Source organism: Papaver somniferum, chromosome 2 (assembly GCF_003573695.1).
Source record: "Papaver somniferum cultivar HN1 chromosome 2, ASM357369v1, whole genome shotgun sequence".
Lineage (NCBI taxonomy): Eukaryota > Viridiplantae > Streptophyta > Magnoliopsida > Ranunculales > Papaveraceae > Papaver > Papaver somniferum.
In genome coordinates this window covers 143,591,561-143,619,288 of record NC_039359.1, presented here as the reverse complement: position 1 = coordinate 143,619,288, position 27,728 = coordinate 143,591,561, and the positions used below count along the sequence as shown (strand labels likewise).

Here is a 27,728-nt window from a genome sequence, read left to right as displayed (position 1 = left end):
TGCAAAGGATTGATTTTGATTGTCATTCAATCTCCTCTTAAGAAATTGGAAATTTTCTAAGGAATTAACTCTGTAATTAACCTCATATGTTGATTCAGTCCTCTTCTGTTAAGAAATCAAATTAGGAAAGAGATTAGTTTTGTTCCCGAGGTTTGTTTTGTTGCAAAGGATTGATTTTGATGGTCAATAAATTTCTTGTCTCAAGAAATTGGCAATTCGTCTAAGAAATCAAATCTGTAATCGAAAAGGTGTTACCTTTATGTTGATTCTTCCTCTTCTGTGAAAAATTCGATATTAATTAGAAAGGAGATTAATTTTGTTGCCGGGATTTGATTTTGATGGTCATTCAATCTATTCTCTTAAGAAATAGGGGGAGCTTTATTTATTTATATGTTTATTCAAACTCTTCTTTTAAGAAATCAACAAAAAGTTATCTCCTTTTCATTCTTTGTTTGTTTGAAATTGACTCACCACTTTTGGTTTTTCTTCTTCTTGCATTAGTTGATTGTCTTATCAGCTTCTTTTCTTCTTTATAAATGTTCATTCTGCCATTAACTGAGAGTTCTGTTTTTCTGAATTTAGGTGTCAATCTCGATTTCGCCGGACGAGCTACGTCTTCTGAATATGGTGTTAAAGATGCTAGTTTATGAATTATCAACCCATGAAGAAAGAAAAGAAGAGGAGAAGCTGTTCATCATCTTGTGAATTGTCTTGAAGGGAGAATCTCCTGGAATCGTTTGGCTACTCATTTTGCTCTCTGTTGGTATGGTTGCATCACTATTGCACAGTTTCTGCAAGAGCATCTCTGGCGCGTAGGATTGGAAGACTAGGTTACCCTGCTTGCCAAATTAGTACCAGCATTCTGTTATATGTAATCATGACCTGGAAGACTATGCTCTCTTTGATACCGATGGAATATAAGCTTCTCAAGAACTTATTACGGCAGAGGGGTTCAGTAATTGATTGTCTTTCAATTATAGGACATGTTGTTCTCAAGGACATGGAGTTGAAGGTGGAAGCATTAAATTTGGTAAAGCTTCCTGTAACAGTGAAGTTGTGTTGGTTGGTGCTATAACGGTTATGGTATTATTGGGTCGAAGTTCTCCTACTTCTATCACCTGCATTTCCATGGAAACATCTATTGATCGTGTCTTCAGTTTTGCCCATCCTACTCCTGATGGACTGGGACACTCAAGGCGAGTATTTTAAAAAAAAATGTTAGCTTCGTAGGGAAGGTGTTCTCTTTTTGATAAAACTCAGATTAAATAGTGAATATGTATATGTATTCTTATTTTCTGTTCGGTTGAGTTTAAGTTATAGTGCAACTTTGTGCAGTCTTGTGCAGTCTGAAGACTGTGGAAAACTTCTTTCAAGCCAAGGTTCATCAGATTGAGGTGCTGACTTTTCATCCATTTGACTATGCTTTCTTTTGTCATCTTGATTTTTGCAAGTTTTTTTAATACCATTGGCTTACTTTTTTGTGGAATTTGTTTTCTCTTGTTCTTGCAGGAGGCAGAATCAGCAACCCTTGAAGCTAGATCTAAACTGGGAAATGTATGGTTTCGTATTGTTTGTACTTGAATTTTAACTCAGTTTCGTATTATAGCCATCTCTTTCATAAAATGCTTGCATATCAATCACATGCTATTTTTTGTTTGTTAAACTTATAAATTTGTTTTATCGTTTTGGTTTAAATTATTTGTTATTGTACTAGATATGAAATATGTCTTCATTCTGGTTTAACGGTTTAATTTTTGTGCAGCCACCTTGTGGAATTTCATGGTTGGTTCATTGCTACCATCTTTGGGAGCCTCAAGGTTCTCACCATTACCGTCTGTCAGGTATGCTTGCATAGTTGATAGTGTATACTCTGGGTGCTTGGCATCTTCATGATAAAGTTCTATTTCATGTCTTATGTTCATATATTTATATGTTTTCATGGGCTCACTATCGCAAGTATTTGGCCAGTTCTATCAACAGGAAGAAAAAGCTTATAGGCAACAGACATAAATCAACATCCAAACAAGCTATAAGAGGTCTTGTTACTCTGCTTGTACAAAGATCTCTGATATAGTTGCTTATAGTTACTTTTAGTTGTGAAGCTGTTTGACATTTTTATTTCTCAGGCTCAGTACCATGGCCTGATATCTGCCAGTTTCAGAGGATCCTCCTGTGTGGTGGTGTTACTATATACTTGCTAGTTTGTTGCAACAACAAGATAAAGAGAAGCTGGTTTTCATTAGGTAAGCAAACACTTGGTTTTCTTCAGTCTGATGCAGTACTAGGAACCAAAACAGTAAACTAGGGTAACAAACAAAGATGAAATGAATCGAACATAGGGTAAAATGCCACTGCATCACAGTCACAACTATATGTCTTTATGAAAATTAAGTTCTACTAGAGGTTCTGTACTATTTTTTCTTTGCTTTTTCTTTGTATGAGACCTTGCTGCATCCGAACCATTCTTTTACATCTGCGTTGCATAGTTGCATAGAACAGTTAGTATGGCAGAGCTCACAGGTATAAATTAACTGAAAACAGAAAATAGGAGAATAGTGTTAGATTTTTGTGTTTTGCGCAAATGTTAAGTCGGATTAGTCTTAATCCGCATTAAGGCATGCTTATGGTATTAATCATGCATTAAAGACTAGCTTAAGGTTAATGCTAGATAAGGTTGAGTCAAAGCATGACATGTCCTTTAGCTTGACATGTCATATGTGCTGTGCAATGTAGCCATGAAGTGTCATCCAACTCATGATGGAAAAAAGGTTGGAGTTGACATGTGGCAAGCATGACTAGGATTCACTTCTAGCCTGATATGTTTTATAAAGAAAATCTGTTTTCATCCATCAAAAAAGTAATGCGAGGAAATAGAAGTTGATAATAAGTCATGAAAGGTTTAGTGTCTTGAGTGTTTTTTATTTCCTTGTTCTCAACTTGTTTTACTATGAACTATATCTAGTGCCATAGATATGTGTGGTGTTGTTTTTAGCAAGTTGTTGAGTATGCTAATACTAGTTTCAAGTCTAATTTCAGCATGTAGTCAGCTTATATGATGTTTAGTGGTAAAGCAAATAGAACAGCAGAAATCAAACTTTACGTTGATAAACCTAGTCTAGAGCACAACGCCAAGTTACATGGGGACAAGAGAGCTTACATTTGGACCAGCAACACAACTCCTACCAGTCAGCTACTCCACTTCCATTTTATAAACCTGTTGGTAAGATATTATCAAAATCATTTGATCTTCAAAGTAAGAAACATTAAAAAAATTTATGCACACGGAAAATTTGCTGTGCATTTACATCATTTAATCGATACCTTGTTTTTGTGAGATTTTCTCATGTGACTATCAAACTCTTTTTTGGTAATTAGAAACGTCTTCTTCTTGCAGAAGCAGCATCTTTTTGTCATCTCCCAGAATTTGTTTTTATTATCTGTTAAATAAAGTACAAATTACATTAGTAAATCTGAGGTTGTTTCTCCTTGTAATCAAACAGGTCGGCTGCAATATCAAGTTGGAGACGTTAGACAACTTGTAAACCGATTTTACTTAGTGCAAAAGTCATATGAGTAATCTGCTACAGAATGGCATTTCGATTGCAGATGTTGCTCATCCAAGAATTGTGAAATTGCATAACTTGATTCTGAAACACACAATGATTCCAACTGTAAGAAGAGGTCCTTCTGTTCGCGTTCTAAAGTTGCAGAGAAAAAAGTTGGGGCGAGTGGCAAGTGTAAGCTCTGGTTTAGCTTCTTCTTCATCAAATTCTGATTTCAAGATTAAAAGAAATAGGGCTCATGAAGAAGATGAAGTTAGTTCTAAGAAGGCGAAATTTGTATTGCCCAATAGCCACTCGGTTCTAAAGATTTAGGAACTCTTAGCACCTATACCATTATCTGTCCGGATGCCTGATTCCGGCACTACTACTCGATTATCAGTTCCTGCTGTACTGAACAGTAAGCAGTTTTGGAAGGCAGGGGATTATGAAGATATTTCTTCATCTGGCAGAGGTGGCGGCGAGACCACGTGAATTGATGGCATGGATCATGTCAGGGTGCATCCGAGGTTTCTACATTCGAGTGCAGCTGTTGCGGAGCTGACGAGGCAAGCAATGGAGCTACATATTGATGTGCTTTTCAATAAGAAAGATGGTAACAGGATGTTGCTGGTTGAGGACAATGGTGGTGGTATGTCTCCAGAAAGAATGCGACAGTGTATGTCTCTTGGTTATTCTGCTAAAAGTAAATTGGTGAATAGGATAGGTCAATATGGGAATGGTTCCAAGACTAGTACAATGAGGGTTGGAGCTGATGTCATTGTGTTTCCCGATGCCCTGGAAAAGATGGAAGAAGCTCTACTCAGAGAATTGGACTACTGTCTTACACATTCACTAGCACCGGCAAAGAGGATATTGTAGTTCCCATGCTTGAATATGAAAAGAAAGGAAACCACTGGAGCAGGATTGTACAAGCATCGTCGTCATCTTCAGTTCAATTTTGTTCAAGAAGAATGTAGAAAACAATAGTGCAGTGGTCTCCTTACATAAGCGAAGCAGATCTTTTACAGCAGTTCAATTTTGTTAAAGATCAAGGTACTTAGATAATCATATACAATCATTGGCAAGACGAGGCGGGAGATGGCGAGCTTGATTTTGACTCTGATATCCACGACATTGAAAAGAAGATACAAATGGCAAAGGATTATCCTAATTCTAGGATGTGTTTGACTAAGACACAATCATCAAGGAGTTACTCTTCCATTCGATATCCTTAGGCGTCCACCAGGCTTTCGGATACATCTTGACATCCAAGGTTTCAATGTGTATCACAGGAACAGACTAATTAAGGCATTCTGGAGGGTTTGGAACACTTCATCAAGTGGTGGTTGTGGTGTTATAGGTCAGGTGGAGGCTAACTTTGTCAAACCAGCACATGACAAGCAAGATTTTGAGCGAATGATCGTGCTTTCAAGACTAGAGACGAAATTAGCAAATTTACAGAAGAATAACTGGAATAAGAACAGACTAAACGATACGCTGGTAAAAGGGAAATCACAGGGTGATAAAGCTCGACCTGACATGTCGAATTCCAACTACATGGGAAAGGAGATTTCACCCCCAGTTATGGAGAAGTGTATTTATCCCACTCTCAATTCCTTCAGTGAGTACTAAAAGAGAGACAGATCTGTACAAGAATCAGTGTCGAGAAGGGAAAAGAATCAGGTGTTGTCTATCACAAGGAGAAGCTAGTTGAGCAAAACTCAGCCGAGAATGGAAAAGAATCAGGTGTCTTATCACAAGGAGAAGCTAGTTGAGCAGAACTTAGAAGTGAAACAGAATTTGTAGACCATTTCAATTTCTTCCAAGACCAAGTTACTCGGATAATCATATACAATCTTTGGCAAGAAGAGGGGGAATCTACAGCTTGATTTTAACTGACATCCACGACATTCAAATTAGAGGTGTCGACTGAGACGTAAAGAAGATACAAATGGCGAAGGATTATCCTAAAGGAGTTGTTATTCCATTCTATATCTTAGGTGTCTACCAGGCTTTCGGTTATTTCATCTTTGACGCAATTTGAGATGAAATAAAGTTCAGAATAAATCATTTTGCTGAAAACGATACAACATGCTGTGGATATGAATCATTTTGTTTCATTTGTAAATAATTTTTTTTTTTACCAGTAGTTGCTTCCACTTTCTGAGCAGATTCCACTTTCTTTTTGGCAATTATCTCCTCGATCTTAGCTTTTTTTAGATCATCTTCGGAAGTGGTGAAATCTGAATAATCACCAATTAGGGTCAAATTAGGGTCAGAAAATCAAAGAAAACGTAGAGAAATTTGAGACAAACGAAGTCAAATTGTACCCTACATTTGCTTATGTCAATGGATCTCGTGACTGAGATGGAGAAAATTTGAGATCTAGAGAAAATTTGAGATCGAAAATTTGAGGTTGAGATTTTAGAGCGGGAAAGGGGAAAGAGAAGCGGGATTGTGTGGGGGAGGGGAAAGGGGGTATGGACTTGGGGAGAATGAAAAGTTGGGTCAAATGGATCCGGAGTAGGGGTGCACATACCCTACCCATACCCGCCAACCCTACCCTACCCGCCAGGTTTCTAACCGTATCCTACCCTATCCACTATTTGGCGGGTAGGGTGGCGGGTAAAGATTTTCTTAACCGCTAGTAAACGGGTAGGGTGGCGGGTATAGGCCATATCCTACCCACCCTACCTAGGGGTGCACATACCCTACTCATACCCGCCAACCCTACCCTACCCGCCAATTTTTTAACCGTATCCTACCCTATCCATTATTTGGCGGGTAGGGTGGCGGGTAACAATTTCCTTAACCGCCAGTAAACGGGTAGGGTGGCGGGTATAGGCCATATCCTACCCACCCTACCCGTTGTGCAGCCCTAATCCGGAGTGTTCAAAGATTAGACTCATTTATTAATTATTATTCATGTTTTTGAGGTAGCAGGATTATTTAGTTACCTCTTATTTTTATTTTATTTTCTTTTCATTTTTTATTTTTTGTTTGTAAAAGAATACCCAGCATTTTAAGTGGATAATGAAACTAGACTATGGAGGCCGAATTGAATAAATATAATATTAGACGTCCCAAAATTGAGGTCCTAAAAACTTAAAAATACCCATTAATTTGTAAAGAATTTTGAAATAGTGGTATTTATCCTGTCATTTTTAGGGGCGATTTTTTTATTCCCAACCCATACACAACGTTATGGGATGTCCAAATTTGCGAAGATTACCGTTGTATCCTTATACAATCAGTAGCTGAGGTAGTGGTATAATCTCCCGGTTATTAGTATTTTTAATGTTGTGGTCGTTAGCAGTCGGTAGATAGGTGAAGGTCATAAATAACTTCATAACCTACCGATTATTCTAGTTCCCAAATTCGAAGAAATTGAAATTTCGACAAAAACAAAATTTGGGGCATCTGAATAATCGGAGGTTATTTAACATCCGATTATAGTAGCTCCTAAATTCCAAAAATTAGTGATTTCGGCAAAGAAGAAATTTGGGGCAACTTTATAATCGGGCGTCATATTAACTTATTTACCTACCGATTATTATAGTTCTCAAATTTGAAAAATTTGAGATTTCTACAAAAACAAAATTTGGGGGAACTGTATAATCGGAAGTTAAATTACCTTAATTTGACTACCGATTATATAGTTGCCCCAACAAAATAGAGCCGTTGGAACTCTAAACTCTATATAAGGATAGTATCCTTTTACCCTCTATGGAACACAAATACCTTTAAACTCTCTCCAACATCATCTTCAATATAATGGCCCAACCATTCATTAATCCTACGGAGTTCACGATAGAAGAAGATTTATCTTTATTTAGGCGCTATGTTCAATTCTATCCGAGACGAGGAGAAGAACGTAGGCGAGGCATAATCAGTATGAGTTATTTGGGGAGAATTCACGAAAAATTCTGCGCCGACACCGGTAACCCAAATAATCGTCACTCCGCTTATCTTTTCTGCCGAATTGGTTCAATAAATGGACACGTCGAAGAATTCGTCCATTTAACTTATCTTGTGAATCAATATCGATTGAGGGGTGAAACCAATGATGAGGTTATAGAACGATCTCTCGGGGAATGGCGGAAATGGAAAAAATCAAGCTTCCGTTATGAAGCTCATTTTAGAATCCTTAGGGCGATGGAAAGATTTAATCCGTTTAGGACTCGTCCAACACGTCCACGACGCTAATCACAATACCTTGTAATAGAATTGTGGAAGTTCAATCAAAAGTTATGATTGTAAAATTATTATGATGTGTAGGTGATATTGTTATGAATTTCAAAATATTTTTGAAAATCGGAAGTTTTAATTCTTTATCTAACTACCGATTATACTCCAACAACTATTTCGTTCAAAAGAAACTAGTCGTGCCTCGAAAACCACACACAATCGGCTGATAATACATATTGATAAACCTCTGATTATACTACTCTAATGAAACTGGGAACTCTTTTGCAAAATAGCCTATAATCGGTAGTAAATAACTATCCTTAGCTTCCGATTTCTAATAATCGGTTATCAGTTCTCAACCATTTTCTACCGATTGTATGTAATCATTGTATGTAATTTCAGTATAGTTTTGTAAAAGTACGCATCAACGGCCATATTTAAAAAAAAAGAGACGTTGGGACTCTCATCTATATAAGGAGGGTAAACTCTTCTTATTTATGCACCAAACAACACATATATAGCATCGTGTATTCTACAAATAGATTTTCCATCGTCTGATCTTGTGAATTCATTTTATATCTCAACTTACAAGCATGGCAACGTTTGACGCAGCTGAAGATTTGGCCATTGTCAAAACATGGTATCGTGAAACAAGACGTGAAGATGTCATAGCAGGAAGGTTAACACCCGAAATCTTTTGGGGAGGGTATATAGCCAATTTGTGAGAGAGTGTGGAAATCCAAAGCAAAGATCACTCGAACAAGTTCATGATCGTTTCCGACTTGTCCAAAAAGGGGTAAATGATTACATAACGATACAAAAGAGGATCTTTAACACTAGCCACTTAAGCTTGTCGATCCAACAATTTGTAAGTATTTGTATACTTCTTTTAAATCACACCGGGTGTCTAATCTTTCTTACTAAAACGAACTTGGCATTCTTTTGTGTTTGTTTATGTAGGAGACACTCGCAAAAAGACGGTACTTAGTGGAAAAGGGTGAAGAATTCACTTATGATGGAAGTTATGAATTCCCGAAGTCCGTGGCAACAATATAAATATTGATTGATTGTTACAATAGAACGTTAATATGTAATATTGTCTACCGATTCTGGGAAAATTTTCAATTTTTTTGTCAGAGTTTGGTGACAATCGGAAGTATATGTAATATGTTGTCTACCGATTCTGGGAAAAAATTTCAGTTTTTTTTGTTAGAGTTTGGTGACAATCAGATGTTTATGTAATATGTTGTCTATCGATTCTGGGAAAAAATTTCAGTTTTTTTGTCAGACTTACAATTGGAAGTTAAATTAGAAAATTTAATTACCGATTATAACATTGATTGAGTCTGTTTACAAAAGCTTGTATAATCAGTTGATATATTAATAATATAACTACCGATTATAGCTTTATACTTCACAGTATTTTACAAAAAATCCCAAAAAATACATATGTCAAAAGTAACGATCATTCATCTTCATCATCCGAGGGAACCAATTCGAGTAGGCCTTCCGGAAAGTTGTCCTTCATGAAGCGATCCCAATCAAACATGTTGGTCTCATATCGTGTCAACCAATCGTTACAATGATTCGTTGGGAAGTAATCCGTTCAACCACCCAACGGAGGTAATGGGAAATCTCTCTTTACTCTTAAACCGATAAAATGCATCTCATTCACAAATGCCATAACAATTCTTCTATCTTTAAAAACCGTCCTTGTAGGTGCAAACGTAAAAGAATGTCCATACTTAGTAGGAACAAAAAAATGTACCACGCAATTCAAAACGTCCGCTAAGAGATATCCACATTTAGGCATTGTCATCCAATACTTGGATCCGATTGTCTTCAATCCCTTTCGGCACTTTACACGTGCAACTAAGTCTTTGAACTCTAGTTCTTTGTCGTGTCTATCTCCTTGCTTCATCATCTCCATATACAAAATCCTTGTCCTTTATTAGTTGTACCGCCATCTTTGTTCTTAAATATTGCCATTGGGTGACATCTTCGTTCACCGCCTCTCCAAAGTAACCAATTTGTTCCGTAGCGACGTGAAACCCACAATTGCCATCCTCATCAACCTTATCGGTGGACAAAACAAATGGAACAATGAGTTGAGGGATTTGTTTCATATACTCTTCTATAATCGTATACCTTGATCGTTTTGGTCTTCCATGAAAATCCCTATGACAACGAAGAGTACCATACTTCTCTCTTATAGTCACCATTTCTGTTGATTATGTTTATTGCGATTCGCTCATTTGATCAATAACTACAGAGCTAGTTTGGGTCTCCACTAACACAACTTCTTCCACCGCCTCGGCTTGACTTACTTGAGAAGGCTTCGTAGAGACCTTTGGCCTCACTTGTCGGGCGGTTGGTCCACTTTGATCTTTTCTTAGACAATCTCTTTTCTTGGGTTGCGGCTCATCTTAAAATTCAGCTTCCGAACACTCATGCCTAGATAATATTCTTTTATTAGAAAAATACTCCTTCAATTCTTTTCTTTCAATGGTCCTCGACACTTTGATGTTTGGCCTACCCGCCCCCTTTTTCTTAATAGGTTCATCAACCTCCCTTAAACGAGGGCGAAGAGCTTGCTCCAAATCATGCATCAATATTTGCTTCTTGGCGTCATTTGTTGTAGCATAACGCTCGGTTATTCTTGCACACAATTCCGACTCCATGAACGACGGACCATCAACTACGGGGGTACTTAGAGTGAAATTTAATTGCTTCCAAAATGGATGAATATCATTAATGTCAATCACATCGACGTACCTACCCATTTTATGACGACAGGGGAGACCAATACCTATCATATCCTTGCAAACACAAACCGTATTCTCGTCATCGTAAGCTTTATATAACTTCAATTGTTCCATCATGTGATTTATTGCCCATTTTGAAACTTTATGAACAATGCCCCTTAGAAGCAATCTTTCCCTTTCATGTTCCGTAGGGAATTTATGTACATTAAATTGCATACAATCCTTAATCTTTACGAGATCACGATTGGTGAATTGATGGATTGCTTCTTGGATCGACACAACTCCATTTTGTCTACCTAGAAGTATTTTATTTAATCGGCCATGAGACCCCTCCGCAATGCTTGTTTCCTCGTTCTTGAAGTTACGATATTCATATGTCCATGCATACACAAGCCTCTCCTTAATCGGTAACAATTGTGTTTTACAATACTCAACAGGTATTGGGTAGTCCGTGCCGTATTCATACTCAAATTTCTTCAAGTTACGTTCGTAAATTTCCTCGGTCATTGACCAAACGATCTTGTCCCATTCTTTCATGACCGCTATCCAAATCATTCCTTTCTCCTTCCATTTTCATCAAATAACCTCTTCTCTTCCTCTCGTTCTTCCATGGTTAATTTACTAATGCGCTCATCCTCTTCCTTCGACCTCTTGGTACCCTTCCTTGGTTTTTTAGCTTGGAAATGGTGATGGCAATTGTGTTTGAGGTTGCATTGAATGTGCCACGTACATTCCAAGTTTCGGGCTTCAGGAAACACTACCGCTATTGCATGCATTAAGGCTTGATCGTTATCCATTACAATAACCCTTGGAAAATCATCGCCATTATAAATGGACCTCAACGTCTCCAACATCCAAATGAAACTCACGTTGTTCTCATGATCCATTAAACCCCATGCAATCGTAAACGTGTTTTTGTCTGAAGTGTGACAAGCAATGTTCAACAACGACATGTTATATTTGTTTGTCTTATAAGTGGCATCTATCAACAAAATTTGATGAAAACACTGAGCCAATTTGATCATTTCGGGATGTGCTAAGAAAATACGTACCACTTTACCATCATTTTCTTCCGTTCTCAACGTGTAGTCGTGTAACTTAGCTAACCACTGCGATTGTTGCATGACCGTTCTACCATCCCATTCTGTCCTTTTGATCGTAGCTAGGGCCAACTTAATTGTAGACAAAGTAGAAAAGTTGTCGGGGTCGTCCGGCTTTATTTTACTTAAGACTGCACTCGCCTTTTGGATACGCATATACTTCACCGTCTCCATTTCATGTGGTTTTAACTTGGCAACCATTACATGTCCAATAAGAATATCTGGATCGTCGTGGTTGTGACAACCATTAGCAACTTTAGACATTTTCCACTCTTTACTTTCCCTACAATCGGGCTTATAGAAGAAAATCTTAAATGGGCATCCAAGCTTCTTTGTATGAGTTCGGTATTTATTTCTCTCCGTCTTCCTTACATACTTATTATTCTTTCCCTCATTACTCTTCTTCTCCCCACCTCGCTTACATATCATTTCAAACCGAATCTTCTTAACGCAACGATTCTGAACTACCATGCACATCTTCTCTTTTGCCTTGTTCATAAGTCATTCATTGGCCTCCTTCTTACTTCTAAATATCTAAATGCGCATATAACAAACAAAAATAATAAGCATAACCATCTAAGATACATGATTAGAAAAGACAAGATAATTCATGACCATACCAAATTGTTTGCATAGTGTAGGTAAGTATCAGGCCTAAAATAATAATCGTCATCAACCGCTACAACAGCCTACGCACGATAACAAGTTATGCATTAGCAATCAGAAGGCAGTTTAGAGAATAAATAACTGATTATATAACAATCGATAATCAGTTACGATACAATGCAACTGATTATCTAACAATCGGTATTCTTGCACTACCATAGGCTACCGATTAACGAAATAGAAAAATGTACAAGCTTCTGTATAAAAAACTTCAATAATCGGAGGATAAATTAATTCATAAACAACCGATTATGAAATATCAAGAATTACAAATATTTCATTTTTGGAGAAATTCGTATTTGGGGCGACTTTTGAAAATCGGACGTTTGTTGATGTATAAAGCTTCCGATTGTGACAAATTAAAGCTTTCAATTTGGGTTTTTTTATATTCGGTAGCTTAATACATCAACAAACGTTCGATTGTAGAAATATTGCAAAAAAAATTTATAATCGGTAGATATGTTACTCAATTGTCTACCGATTAAATATCGTTCATGGAATTCAATGCATGTAGAAATCGAATTTTCACATTCAAAAACACAGACAAACGCACATAACATAGGTATTAGAGTTTGTTAACAACATACCTGTATGTTTGATGCATCATTAGCTTCGATTTCGGGTGATTCTCCGTTTTCTTCCATGAAAGCGTCGTCTAGGGTTTCATCTTCATGAAAGTTTGGATCATTCAACATATACCCCAAATCGTCATCTCTAAATGGTAGTGAACCTTGAACTTCAACAAGTTGACGTTCTTCTTCGTACCCATCCATGTTTATGAAAAAATTCTTCTTTCACTACAATCGGAAGTGGTGTTATCTCACAATAACTCAAAAGCAAATTCCAAACACTAATATATAGACCCCAGACTACCGATTACAAGAGTTTGCTTCCGATTATTTTGTGAAGCTACCGATTATTGTTTTGGCTACCGATTATTCTAGTTTCGTCAAAGGTTGAATCTGGGGCCACTTATAATCGATAGTTTAGAGGTTTGATTAGCTACCGATTATTGAAGATTTCAAATTTATCAAAAGAAGGATTGAAGCAAAATCTCATTTTGGGGAAACCCATAATCGAGAGGTTAGGTAACTTATTTAGCTTCCGATTATGGGTACATCCAAAATACAAAACGAATGGTTGTCTCTGTACCCTCAAAACCTATGGAATTTTGGCCAAGTTTGAATCTGAGGCTACTTATAATCGGTAAGTTTATAAGTTATTTTATCTACCGATTATAAAAGGGCATATTAGCCGAAATATCCACACATTAATCGGAAACTAATGAGTCTATATTGACTACCGATTATTGGTTAACTACCGATTGTTGTGTTTGCTACCGATTGTATAACGACATATCGGCCATTTCGAAAAATTGAAGATAAGGGGTAGCTTAGATTTACGTTTGGGTGATCTTTTTTGTCTTTTTATGTCGCCCCTAATTCTTTTGGGATCGCCCCTAAAAATGTCAGGGTATTTATCCAACTTTCACCCGTTTAAAAGATTACAGGAATCAATTAATTTTATTTGGTTTTCACCTGTTTAAAAGATTTTTTTGTATCAATTAATTTTATTTGGTGTATATGAGTTTCAACTCAGGTAACAAGTATCATCCGATGATTTTCTCCTTCCTATAATGACATTAGCCTTTTTAAAGTTAATGTCACTAGATTTTGTACCCGTGCAATGCATCTGACATTTTCTCATTCAGACATATTTTGGTTTGGTATGCACGGGCCTTTTTCCTGTCCTGTGGCGATGAATTTTTTATTTGGTGTGGCAAGGGCTCGTCCCGCACCATCTCGATATATTATATTGGTGGAGAAAAGATAGGAAATATACGTAGATTTTATTTATTTTTATTTTTAAACTTGCCAAAAATGTGAAACATGTGAGTTTTTTTTCCCTTAATGTATTAATTTATAAAAAAGAATAATAATATGTTTTTTTTCCCTTTATGACTTTCATAACATTCCAAACACGATAAGTAAAGTTTTTTTAAAACCAATCCATACACTATCAAATGTCCTCATTAAAATTCTTGTTTCGCGAATGCCACAAAAGACTTATTTCGATCGATAAAAAGTGAGGGCTTTTAATGTTTGGACCTTTATTTCTTAGCCTTCAAAGTCTTTAGATAGATGTGTTCGTTCTTACAAGGTTGACATCATTTTAAAAAACACGAATAATTATATACAAATCATAGTCTCCAAGGAATCACCGAGTTCAGATATGATGTGGTTGATGGTCAATCTCGATTTTACCAGTGTTTCTCTATAAAGTTTACTTGTAACAATGGATTTCCTCTTGACCCACAAATGGTTGATGCTCAATCTTCAGGGCCTTATTTTACTGGATCCGTTTCCATGATGAGGAATTAAAATTATTATTTGAATTTCTCTCCTCTTCTCAATGGATTGGGATATTTTCTTCGTCGAACTTTGAAAAGTGAATCTCATCATGATTTTTTCTTGACAAGATGGCTGCGGCGGCCGAATTCAATCCCAAAAACGAAGGTACCAATGTTCATCATTCTCTTTGATATCATCAATCCATTTAGGAAAATCCAGACTATTTTTTGATCAATCTTGGTAGTTGTCACGATAATATGCTTACAACTTGATCTAACCTAATCAGACTCTATCTAGTGCTGAAACCAATTTCCTTTCAATCCTTTTAAACCCCTGTTTCCTGCGATTATTATGCAATAATCTTTCCATAAATTTTACTGTGATCATTATCCTTGACCTAGCACTTGTTTTTTTTTTTTTGAAAGTTAACAATTCATAAAAAGCAAACTAACTTAGGGAGTTAGTAACCCTTACAACAGGAAGAGTAGAGCCATCTAGTGCTGGCCCTTTGTCAAGGATCCTCGCATTAGATTTATCTACTTCTAGATCATTGAGAATACAAGAAGGAGGATTGTTGCTCCATTCAAAATCAGTTCTAAAGTTCTTAGCCTCTTTGGCTAGAGTATCAGCTACCCTGTTTGTTGTTCTAGGTCTAAAATAAAAGCCTTTAAAGTTGTTACAAAAAGAAAATTCTTGCGTAACTTCATCCATAATAGTTTGGTTTTGCCATGTGATTTGAGATAATTCTCCATTCAGATAGTCAATAAGATTCTTGCAATCGCCCTCCACACTAAAGTCTGACAGATTCTTTATTCGAGCTCATTTTGTTGCATGAAGAAATCCTAAAGCTTCCGCTTCTTCTAGTGAAGTTGATGAGATAGGTCCTGCTCTTCCATGCTTGAAACCACCTGCATCATTTCGAAAGATTATAACATAACCTGCTGGGACACTACTTGAGATCCAAGCAACATCCCAATTTAGTGTGTTATGGCCAGGTGCCGGAAATTGCCATTTGCTGATCTTATTGTGTCCTATCATTGAGTCTTTTTTTGTGAACTAGGTATTTTTCCTTATGCCAGAATAAAATTCTGGCATAACCTAGCATAACTATAAATAGAATAAAATTCTTTTTTTGGTAAATCTATAGCATAACCTAGCACTTGTTTCTGCTTTATAAATAGAATAAAATTCTCATTTTTTGATGTCGTTTTCACAATGGTAAGAAAAGTGGTTCGTTTAAGATGAGAAAGTTGATTTTTAGATTTAAATTCTAATGCTAATACAAAGAAAAGTCGATTAAAATTTGATTTCAATATTGTAAAAACATTGAGACTCAGAATTCCACTAATTTTCAATTTTTATATGATTCAATCAATAATAATCATGCAACTCATACGTTCAAAGTGATTCGAATATACTGCAACAAGTAGATTTTTAAAATAAAAATTGTAAATCTAAAGCATAGAACATCAAAACCTTAGGCTAAGCATGCTCTATAAAAAAAATCACAATTTCTTAACAAAAATCAATAAGTCAATTTTTAATCAAGGAAAATAATCATAAAAAGAATTGCAATAATTGATTAAATAGAGATTACCACATAAATCTTGGGAAAATAGCTTCCTCCGTCACCTCAGCAAAGGAGTTTATCTCCTCATATTATTCACTCGCTCAAAATAATTGTTTATGGTTCAAAAGCGTTCAAGGAGGTAAAATTGAATAAATAGAGAAATCACAACGCTTTCTAGGCGTTACAGATTAACCGTATTACAAAGAAACAATTGCAGAGTCGAGGTTGCAGTTGTTAAAGATCTTTCGAAACTTTTGTTGATAAACGATAAATCCTTTGTGATGTTGAATAGGTAATGGTCTTTGTGACAGTTCTGTTAACCTGCGATTGTTTTTGATGCTCCAAGGTTCTTTGTCTTCAACTCTTGCAGCAGCGGAAACAGTTTCTTGCAACTTATGATTTCTCTAAGTTCTTGCTTGCTAAACCCATCTAAACCCTCTTTAAAGTTGCATCGCCTCCCCCGGACTCGAACCAACCTATTTATACACCTCCAAACCCTAAATTTTCCAACCAAATTTCTCTTCTCCTTTTCCAACAAATTTATTTCCTAATTTGTTTACGGGATTTTGAGCTATCCCAATCAATCTAAACTCTCGATTATATTGATTTAATCCTTAGGAGAGGCTATGTGGCCTTTAATCTCACCGAGTTTCCAAAAGTCAGTCCACAGAAACCCAGGAAAACTTCTTCCCTGTATTATAAAAAATTTGGTTATCCAACCCAATTCAATTAGTCCAACCACCATACCATCCCTGTCTAGCCCATCAAAATCTTTGATTAAATCTGCTTAAAACCTCTCCAGATTTTCCCGCCAATTTTGATTTTGAATTTGTGAAGCAGATGACCTCCCCTTATCTAACAGCGGAGCCCCTGTAGCAATTCGAGGTACAAATAGCAATTCCTGGGGCGCAAATAACAATTTGTGGGGTACAGGTAGTAACTCCTGTGGGTGCCTTTAACATAAATCCGGTGCCTTTAGTAATTTTCTCCGGATGTATAAATGCCACTTTTCGAGCCAAATTTTTCATAAAAGTTTATTTCTCCAAAAACACCTACAAATAAGTGAAACATTATATGATCAATATCAAGTGCCTAGTTAACGACAAGTGTAATTTACTTTAGTTACAATAAACAATTATAATGTGGAAAAATAAAGTAAATGGCACAACAAGATTTTGTTAACGAGGAAACCGAAAATGCATAAAAATACCGGGACCTAGTCCAGTTTTGAATACTCTCAGAATTAAGCCGCTATACAAAATCTAATACCAACTTCGTACAGTTGATACCAAGTAGACTACCCTTATCTACTTAGTTCCCTCAGTATCCCTGCATCTTCGACTTCAAGAGTCATGCACGTGAATATCAAGTTCCCTTGGATCGTATTCCAAACAATAAAGGAAGAATTTGTTTGGTAACCACTCTAGTCAATCTTGCTAAATGATAAGATGATTCGTTGACAAAGGCTATTATGTTCGATCTGATAAACTCCTTTGTCTGGTTAGATCAATCTATCCAATAACTACCGAAATACTTAAGTTTAGATTCACATTCGGTCGATATAGACCTCAATGATAAACTATAGAGAATACCGATCTCACTCAACTAATCAATCAGATATATCAAAGATAAACTGATTCTAGTTGGATCCCAGTCGATTAAGGTTTGTGCATTAAATCCAAAAGATACGAATACTAATAAGAATTCTTCTTCGTCTTTAAATCTTCTGCTGCCTGCAAATACCCACACAATACCACTTCAATCTCTTGTGATAATGGATTATCATAATATTTCTTTAGATCTAAAAACAGTTCTAAAGATCCCGTCGATGCTTCGATCTAGTTTGAGTGAATCTTATATCAGAAGAGAAGATTCTCAAGAATAAACAAACTAGGTGCAATCAAAGTTTTAACAACTGTTAGTCAATCAAATCAAATCGAAAACTAATAACGCTGCAATTTTCTAGTTTTCCATTAAGGGTACTCATAGAGCTTCTTGATCCCATAAAAGTCTTTAAACGAGCGGTCGTAAGAGATTTCACCTAATTAGGATATTTTCCTCTCCGAATAGACGGCTCCACCAGAAAGAACACGAATTTTCCCTGGCTCTTACGATACTTTGCTAGAATTGCAAACTTAGGTATTTATATACAAAGGATGTTTGGACATCAAGGAATTTCCAAAACCGAAAATATTTTCAAGATATGCGGTGAATATAAAAAATCGGTTTTCCCAATTCCAATAAATGATTGTCCAATATTTCCGAAATTTCTCAATAAAAAATATATAATTAGTAAATGCACGTTACTATTTTTTATTTTTTAGAGCTATGCATTAATTGCTGGTAATTAAAGCATATAAAATCAACAACCTTAATTAAAAGATTCTTAATTTATTTCCGCGTAAGATCACCTTAAATTCCATGCAATATCTTTGAAAAACAAATGATAAGAAGTTACAGCTCGTGTTCAAAGTATATTGACATCTTTACTCGGAAAATCCTTATTTCATATGTACATAGATTTGCATCTTCAAATCGGTTCTACCACACTTCCAATCAAGTTTAGAATTGGTTCTACTAGACTTTCAAGACTACTATGTGATCGGACATACCAAGTCACAATGGTTAGTTGTGATCGGTCCTATCAAGTCACATACATGGGCTTGGGTCGGTTATACCAATCACTAGGATCACTTCTACCTATATATGGTATCTTCTTGTGATCGATCACACCAGTCACTAGGATCGGTTACGCCAATTACAAGAATCGGTCACACTTCAATTATGATCGGTGACACCAGTTACAAGGATCAGTCACACCAATTACAAGTATCGATCATACCAACACATGGTGATTACTTACGGTCGGTTACACCAATTACTAGGAACAGTCATACCAAATCATAAGTCTAGGTACTATGATCGGCTATACCAAGATACATAACAGAGTTAAGATCAGTTCTACCAACTCACATATATTGGTCATCAAAGAATATGCAATGAATATCAAGACCAATAAACATATTGAATTCCCTTTCGATTCATGAATGTACTTTCTTTAAAAAAATACAAAACATTGTTTCCCAGGATGAAATCTTCACCATACACCCATTCACATAATCATAAAACTATCTACAACATTATGTCGATGTCATATCTACGAAGTTCAAAAGATAAACACTATACTTCGTAGTCTAATTCCTTAATACTATGATCATATTTTTATGATCACGTCTCTCTACTAGAGTATAATATACAATATATACATCTTTGCAGTTATGTTTTCAATATAGCACGACTTGAAAGAGATGTTAGGAATGAAACAAGTTCAAGTCAATATTACTAACCTCAAGTGGAAGGATGATGTCGTCATTGTAGTCGTTACTTCTTTACTTTCTTCAGGTTTTCAGAGTAATACTTGTATGTCTTAACATTCATTGACTTTCTGGTCTAACCTAAACGAAGTTGACTTTAACATTTAATCAAGCGACTTTGGATGAGTTTTGATACTAAAATATGACAACCAAACTTGACATACCAACGCTTGGGGAATTCAACCGAGCTATGCTCTAACAATCTTCCCCCTTTTCAATTTTAGTGACAAAACTCTTATTACCTATGGATAAAAAAATTCATACGCTTGATTCCAAGTTTCAACAACACAATAACCTGAACATATTCAAACAATAAATGTCGTTGTTGACATTTGAATAACAAAAGCTTTTATTCCCCCTAAAGGCAGGCTAGGTAAATATTCAATCAGAATATTTTATTTATTCCTCTTTTATAGTATAAAATATTATACAACAATATGATATGTTTCTCCCCCTTATTCAATGCTATTAGAGCACAGCTCGGTCGACCTCGCATGCGTTTCTATCTCAAGCATGTTTGTCAATGTTAGTGATCAAAACTATGAGTCGTGATTTCTAGCCTACATAGCTAAGTCTCGGACTAGGATAGAAAAGTGTAGTTGATCGATTCATCATACAACGACGAAGATCTACTCAAGGAACCGTGGAACTTTATCAACAAAAAGGTATGTGGAGACTTGAACTTATCTATCGCTCAAAAGTCTATCTCTTCTATCTCCTACTTCTTATGAGACAAAAGTCGTATGCTATATAGACTGGATCATACACATTTGATATTTCGATCCGAGTATATCTCGCCTATCTATATCTCGAAATCATGTGTTGGTAAAGCGTTTCGCTTTGATCAAGTTTATCTTCACCTAGTGGCGAAAGTCATGAAAATTTTCAATTACTTTGAGAATTGCTCTGACGCAAAACAGTCTGTGAATAACGGTTATATAACGTCCTCTGAGAATGTCTCAATGATTGGAATGAGAGTTTAGATTACATAACCATGTATTCCTTAATCCGAAGTTTTCGAACTTTGTTGATTGAGAGTAACCGGAGGAATTGGCTTTGCCAAGTCCGCGAGCCCAGTCCGCGAACTGACGGAAGTTCTTGTACCGAGAATTTCTGCTGGGATTTTCCAAAAACTTGTTTGCGTGTAAGTCCGCGAACCTAGTCCACGAACTGGCGAAAGTCTCTTTGCCGAGATTTTCTGCTGAGTTTGGAAAACTCCACCGGTTGTCTTAAGTCCCGAACTTGTTTGTGAGCTTAAGAGGTTATGATCTAAAGATGTGCTCTGAACATGAAAATTAAATTACTAAGGAATGCTTTATGCAAACCGTGTCTATAAACTTCATGAGCCTATTCAATCGAATCGAATCATCATTGTTTCAATTGTGTCTTGTGTAGTTACATAAGATCTCATAGCAATTGAACAACTCTCTAAATAGTTCATTTGAGTCAATTGAACTAGTTATGGTGAAGAAGAACAAGGTTAATATGAAATGCTCATATGGTTAACCTTTTGTGTTACTATGTTGAACCAACATACACGTACACGTTTGGGCATGGTTTTCACAAACCCAGTAAACGTCTACCCAAGTGTGTGTGACAAGCTAAGTTTTCGATCTAACGGTTGAGAAATATTAGCTTGAATCTAAATCAGGTTTTCATCTAACGGTGAATATGGATTGCTTTGTAACTAAGGCAAAACCCTGATTTGAAGACTATATAAAGGAGACATCTATCATTGTGCAAAACTAATCCCCACACGTCTGTGTGATACTAGTGCGCTCTCTAGAGTCGATTTTCCTTTAACCTTTGGGTTTCTTCTCTAAAACCAGGTTAACGACTTAAATACTTCATTGGGATTGTGAAGCCAGACCGATACTACTTTTATCGTAGTTGTGTGATCTGATCTTGCATCTTCTATCGTACGAGTACAATCTTTGATTGGATTGAGATCGTGAGAGTTCTCCGATAGGCAAGATAAAGAAGTCACAAACATCTTCGTCTCACTGTTTGTGATTCCTCGACAAACCGCCTGTGTAGTCAGGAAGGATTGTAGAGAGGTGATTGATTAATCTAGGCTGTTCTTCGGGAATATAAGATCGGATTATCAATTGGTTCATGTTCACCTTGATTTCATATCTTAAGACGGAACAAAACCTAGGGTTTATCTGTGGGAGACAGATTTATCCTTTGATAGACTTTTCTGTGTGAGACAGATTTGTTTATTATCAAGTCTACGATTTTGGGTTGCAGCAAATCTTGGTTGTGGGTGAGATCAACTAAGGGAATCAAGTGCGCAGTATCCTGCTGGGATCAGAGGCATAGGAGTACAACTGTACCTTGGATCGGTGGGAGACTGATTGGGGTTCTACTATAGTCCAGTCCGAAGTTAGCTTGGAGTAGTGCTAGTGTCTGTAGCGGATTAATACAATGTGTATTCAATCTGGACTAGGTCCCGGGGTTTTTCTGCATTTGCGGTTTCCTCGTTAACAAAACTTCTGGTGTCTGTGTTATTTCTTTTCCGCGTTATATTTTATATAATTGAAATAATACAGGTTGTGCGTTCGTGATCATCAATTGGAAATCCAACCTTTGGTTGTTGATTGATCCTTGGACATTGGTCTTTGGTACCGTCCAAGTTATTCCTTATATTTGATTAAGACTTGCTATTGATTTTACCTTGAGTAAAAATCAAATCAAGAGAGAGATATTAACTCCTTGAGATACTTTTATCTAGATTGAGTCTGACTGTCTAGTTGATTCTCTAGCAAAGTATTTCGGAGTTAGTCCATACAGATTGCTAAACAAAATATTGGGTGGTGTTGTTAGACCCCCGCTTTTTCAATTGGTATCAGAGCAGGCAAACATGTTTAAGACCTAACAAGTCCGTGTTTGTAGCGATATGACTCTATGGACAAGAGTACTATCTCTTATAAACGCGTCACCAGTAATAAAGATCATCTCTCGTCTAAATCTATTAAAGAGAAAAGTTTGATCTCGAATATAGAGAAACCTTGTGGTTTGACGAGACAAACAGACAATGACATGAGTGTTCATGACTACCCTTCGAAAGAGACCTTCTCTTCTAATGAATGGGATACAGCTGAAGAGAGTAAATTGATTCTAAATCTTGTTAGAATTCAAGATGTTAGAATGAATCAGATAAAACACCATGTCAATGTTCTTCTTGGTATTGTAAGAAATTGCAAAGTTCATGGCAACGCTGAAGATCAGTCTTCATGCTTGACTCTTGAGGCTAGCCTCGAAAAGTATGCCTTGAGTATTGAACGACGCTTGAATAAAATCTCAATTCAAGGATGTTCAAAGCAATCTAATGTACCAAGAACTTCTGATGCTTTACATTCAGAAGTAATTACAGATGTTCCTAATGTTTCCTCCAATCATGAACTTGGGACATTCTGTAAAAGAGACAGCTCTTCTGAAGGTAATATTAAGACTACATCCTCCAATTGTAGGATCAGAATCTCGCAGCAGTAATGCCTCAACGAAATTATCAACAACACAACAACATCGCAGAACAATTTTAGAAGTGACATAATAAACGACGTCAGCTAAAATCATGAGAAAAGTGTAATGATTCTGCGAAAATAAGAGAGTTTGCGAGATTAACATTTGTAAGGTTGCGAGAATTTCGCAAGACATATCCGGAAATAAAGGACATATTAGCTATCATCCACTAGGTACTTCCCTATAAATAGTCGTTCAATTGTAAAGGAAAGGGAGAGATCTTTTTTGAAGTTAGAAGCAATTAAATAGGAGAGAGAAAATCTAGAGCAGTGGTCATTCTTGATTCCTTTATCTTTTCTTGTAAGATTGTTCAAAGATTCATCAATAAAATTAATATTGTTAATCCAAAAATGAATTGAATGTTAATGAAATCTTGTGAGGGGTGTAGCGTAGGATTTCCTGCAACTACATAATGGCGCTAGAAACATGGGCTATTGAAGATTATTCTAGAAAATATTGAAGATTAATATTGAGATTTGTGAATATTTAGAGTGATTGATTAAGAATTTTACATAATTTCTCGCAATTCGTTAACATTGAAGAAATGGCTAGAAGAAAAAATACATCAGAACAACCAACTACTGTTAGAAGAAGCAAGAGAATTGCTGGAAGGGAAAGAAGTGAAATGGGAGAATCTACTAGAATGAGAAGTAATAGAGAAAATCAAATTCAACCACCAGTTCAACAAACACTAGTACAAGGGAGGAATACAGATTATGATAGGGTGAGTATACACACTTGGCAATCAAATTCAGCAGAAGAAGTAGAAGAAGAGCAACAAACCAGAAACCATAGACATGTAGAGAGAAATCAAGAATCATATGAAGGAATAATTCATGGAGATGAGGAAATTAGATCGTTAGAAACGTTGAGACGAAGAATACACGAAGAAAGAAGAGCTGAGGCAGAAGAGCGTGCGAATTTAACAACACAAAATCACGAATTGAGGATGGAAAATATAAGACTACAGAGTAGAAGATCGAGAAGTATTACAAAATCATATTCAAGATCGACTAGAAGAGAAATGAGGCGAAACTCACCCACAATTAATGCTTGAAACAATATTCAAGAAGAAATATCAAATCCTAATGAAGAATATTGTGAAAATAGAGAAAGAACTGATGATCTTTACGTTCCATAAAATGAAACTTTTGATGATAGGAAAAATGGTAGAAATCAAGAGAACGGACAACGTCAGGGACGAAATGACCAAGATGGCGAAGGAAATCGAGAGGAAGGAAGGAGAATTTTACATGAAAGAGAAACTCAAACAAATCAATATACGATTGAAGAAGAAATTGAAAGACGTTATGCTGAACAAGCACGTTTAATTTGCGAACGTGAAAGATTGAGAGCGGAAATGGAAGAACAAGAGCTTCAGGAGACAGTTCGCCAGAACAATCACGATAATCGAGAAAGAAGGCGTACACAATACCGGAATAACGGTAATATCAATGAAGAGTATGATAGAATACAGAGGATGGATGAAAGACGGCGAATGGAATTAATAAGAAATGAACAAAATCATGAAGGGGAAAATGAGAGACATAATCATATGTGAATTCAAGATAGAGATGAAGAAGAGACTCGCAGAAGAAGACGAGATGAGGATAATGAAGAAGAGATGCAAAATTTCGTGAGAGAAGAAAGACATGAACGCAGAAGAAGGGAGGCGAAATTAAAAAGACCAATGGATCAAAATTCAGGTGTAAATAAACAAATCTTGAAAGAGTTAGAATAAATGAGAGGAATGCTAAATAATAAAGGAGAAGTAGGCAGAAGACAATTGGATGAAGCTATAGAAGAATCTGCGAAAAATCCTTTTACAAGGGAAGTACAATTATGAGGAATACCACCGAAATGCAATTTGCCCGCATTAACCAGCATTTTTGATGGAACAACTTGTGCAATTCAACATATTAAAGCCTACGCGAGGTGCATGTTGCAATGGGAAAATCATGATGCTGTATTATGCAAGTATTTCGCACCCAGCTTAACAGGGAAGGAATTAAAATGGTTTGAAGGTCTACCAAAGAATACAATAAAATCCTTCAATCATTTGCAGACTACGTTCCTGGGGGCATATATAAGTAATAATTCTTCACGACCTGGTATTGAAGACGTGCTTGGATTAAAACAAAGGATTGGTGAAAGTTTGAAGCACCTAACTAAAAGATGGAGGACTATGTGTAGCGAAATGGCTGGCCGTGTAGATGAGAGATATCTTATATTATCATTTATCAATGCTATGTTTGCAACCAACCTATTGTATGTCCAAATTTTCAGAGTCAAGAATAAGATCACAATGACTGAATTGCGAGAACTTCAAGAAGAATATATTGCTCTAGAGGAAAGAAATGAAATCATACCCAGTTACGAACACCAGTTCACGAACAGCGAATGCAAGCTTGTTACCCAAGCTAATAAACACAGTAGCGAATACTTCACAAGTACAACAAGAGAAGGTGACGGGTAACAATCAACAGAAACTGGTGGCTATGGGAAGCCGAGATCAAGAGGAGTATGAAGGAGAAAGAAATTTCTACAATCGTGGTGGAAATAATAAGATTCAAAGACTCGATCAACCACAAGAAACTTATGGAGGTCAAAGACAAAAATATAATAGAGGACAAGGAGGTCACAAGGTAGTATGGGAAGAAATCAAGATGCCACCTCTAAATGCAAGTGTGGAGAAAATATGGGAAGCTATAATTTTGATGGAGAATATACCAACACCATGGAACATGGGAACAGAACCACCTCCAAACCACAGAAGTCATGAATTTTGTTCTTATCATCATTTTCATGGACATACAACAAATGATTGCAGAAATGTAAAAAGAATTATTATGAGAATGATAGATCAAGGAAAACTAAACCACTTTTTGGTAGGGCACCCACAATCTCAACCATTGCCACCACCACCAGAACATCACAAAGTAAACACGATGAAAAAGAACGAAACATTCTTCATAGAAGTTGGTGCAAAAGCAAGGAATCTATTTTGTCACTCTATCGTACATTCATACAAGACAATTGAAGATTTTCATGACAATGTTTTGAGTAGAGTGTTCGCAAGAGATCAACGATGGAAGAGAAATTATGAATATTGCGAAAATCTCTCCACTAGAGGAATGGCAGAAACAGATTATTTCTTTTACCGCAGAAGAAATCCCCGAAGGTGAAGAGGTACATGATAATCCATTGGTAGTAAAATTAGAAATTAATCCAAAACCGAAAGAAGATGAGGATGATGAAGCTGAAGATTCATGGGCAATTAATAGGATTCTAATCGATACTAGAAGCTCTGTGAACATCTTATTTTATCATACTTATAAAACTATGGGAGGAAGAGATGATGATCTTATACCATCAACATATAAGATATATGGTTTTAATGGTACTGCCAACAAGCCTAAAGGGGAGGTTACTATGCGAATTCCATTGAAGGGAATATCTTCTGAAATCCTATTTTGTGTCGTTGATGTAGAGTCACCCTACAATGAATTAATTGGTCGACCTTGTCTACATGGGATTCTAGGTGTAGCTTCAACTTTCCACCAGTGCATCAAATTCCTTCACCCCAGCGGTGTAGTAATCATAAAGGGAGATTGGGTTGAAGGAAAGAGGTGTTACGAAACTGAGATAGAATCTTGCGAAGGAAGAGCAAACAAGAAGGAAAATTGGCGACACAAAATCAAAGAACACAAAGAAGTGAGAGGTTGATGGTGGATGCAATCGAAAGAAAAGAAGAGATATGTTGCGAAACTAATGCTAGCTCAAATAAAAATGATGAACATACCACTACCAAGGAAGCAGTAGCAGAAAATAACAAAGAAGCAGAGGATGGCAAAGGTAATAAAAAAAAATGTATGAATGATTAATTTGTTGCGACACTCTCGCAATAAGTAAAATTCTCAAAAATACATTTTATTGAATGACAAAATTGAGATTGCGAAATGCAAATACATATGATGATGTGCGAGAATCTCGCAGAGATAATGAATTTACAGAAGACAATCAGAGAACAAATAAAAGAGAAAGGGGCAACCTTTATGGCGTACACCCTAGTTCGCGAATACAATTTCGCAAGAGGCAAATAAGACCTAAAGTACGTCATATAAGGGGGTACCTGTTGCATGGCTCAGGGAAAGGCTACACCGCCACCGGAACCTGAGTCATGGAGATTTGGGGTCAATAAAGCCCATCCGGGAGAGGCACCTTGGATTCTCAGCTTAAGCATATGACTTAGGTTGGGCGACTAAGGTAATAAGGACTCTCCCAAGGAGTGCAGAATCTGATCAAGGCGCCGAGGTACACGGTTGAGTCAAGAGTGCCAGGGCGTTTGAAGCGTACCTTGCCATTCTTGACAAGTCTTGGCTTATACTGCACTCGGCCCGAAGAAAACCCCACTTAGGGTGCAGTCTCGTAACCATAAACCCTATAGGTAAAAGGGATAAGAGGCGAAAACAACTGGTTGTTGTTAAGACTGGATGGGAGGAGCTAACCTTGTATGGTAGAGTACGCCTCCTTGAAGGGGAAACCAGGGGGAAGATAAGGGGGCACCCTCCATTAGGGAGCTGATAAGTGTCTTAAGACGCAAATGTCATGAGGCTTTTTACTCGCAAGGGTATTAAGGCTTGTCAT

General features: G+C 36.6%; 1 pseudogene; it reads left to right on the top strand.

Moving 5' to 3' along the window:
- The first annotated feature begins 1,331 nt into the window (after window positions 1-1,331).
- LOC113349334 lies at window positions 1,332-5,701 on the top strand (annotated as a pseudogene).
- The last annotated feature ends 22,027 nt before the right edge of the window (window positions 5,702-27,728 follow it).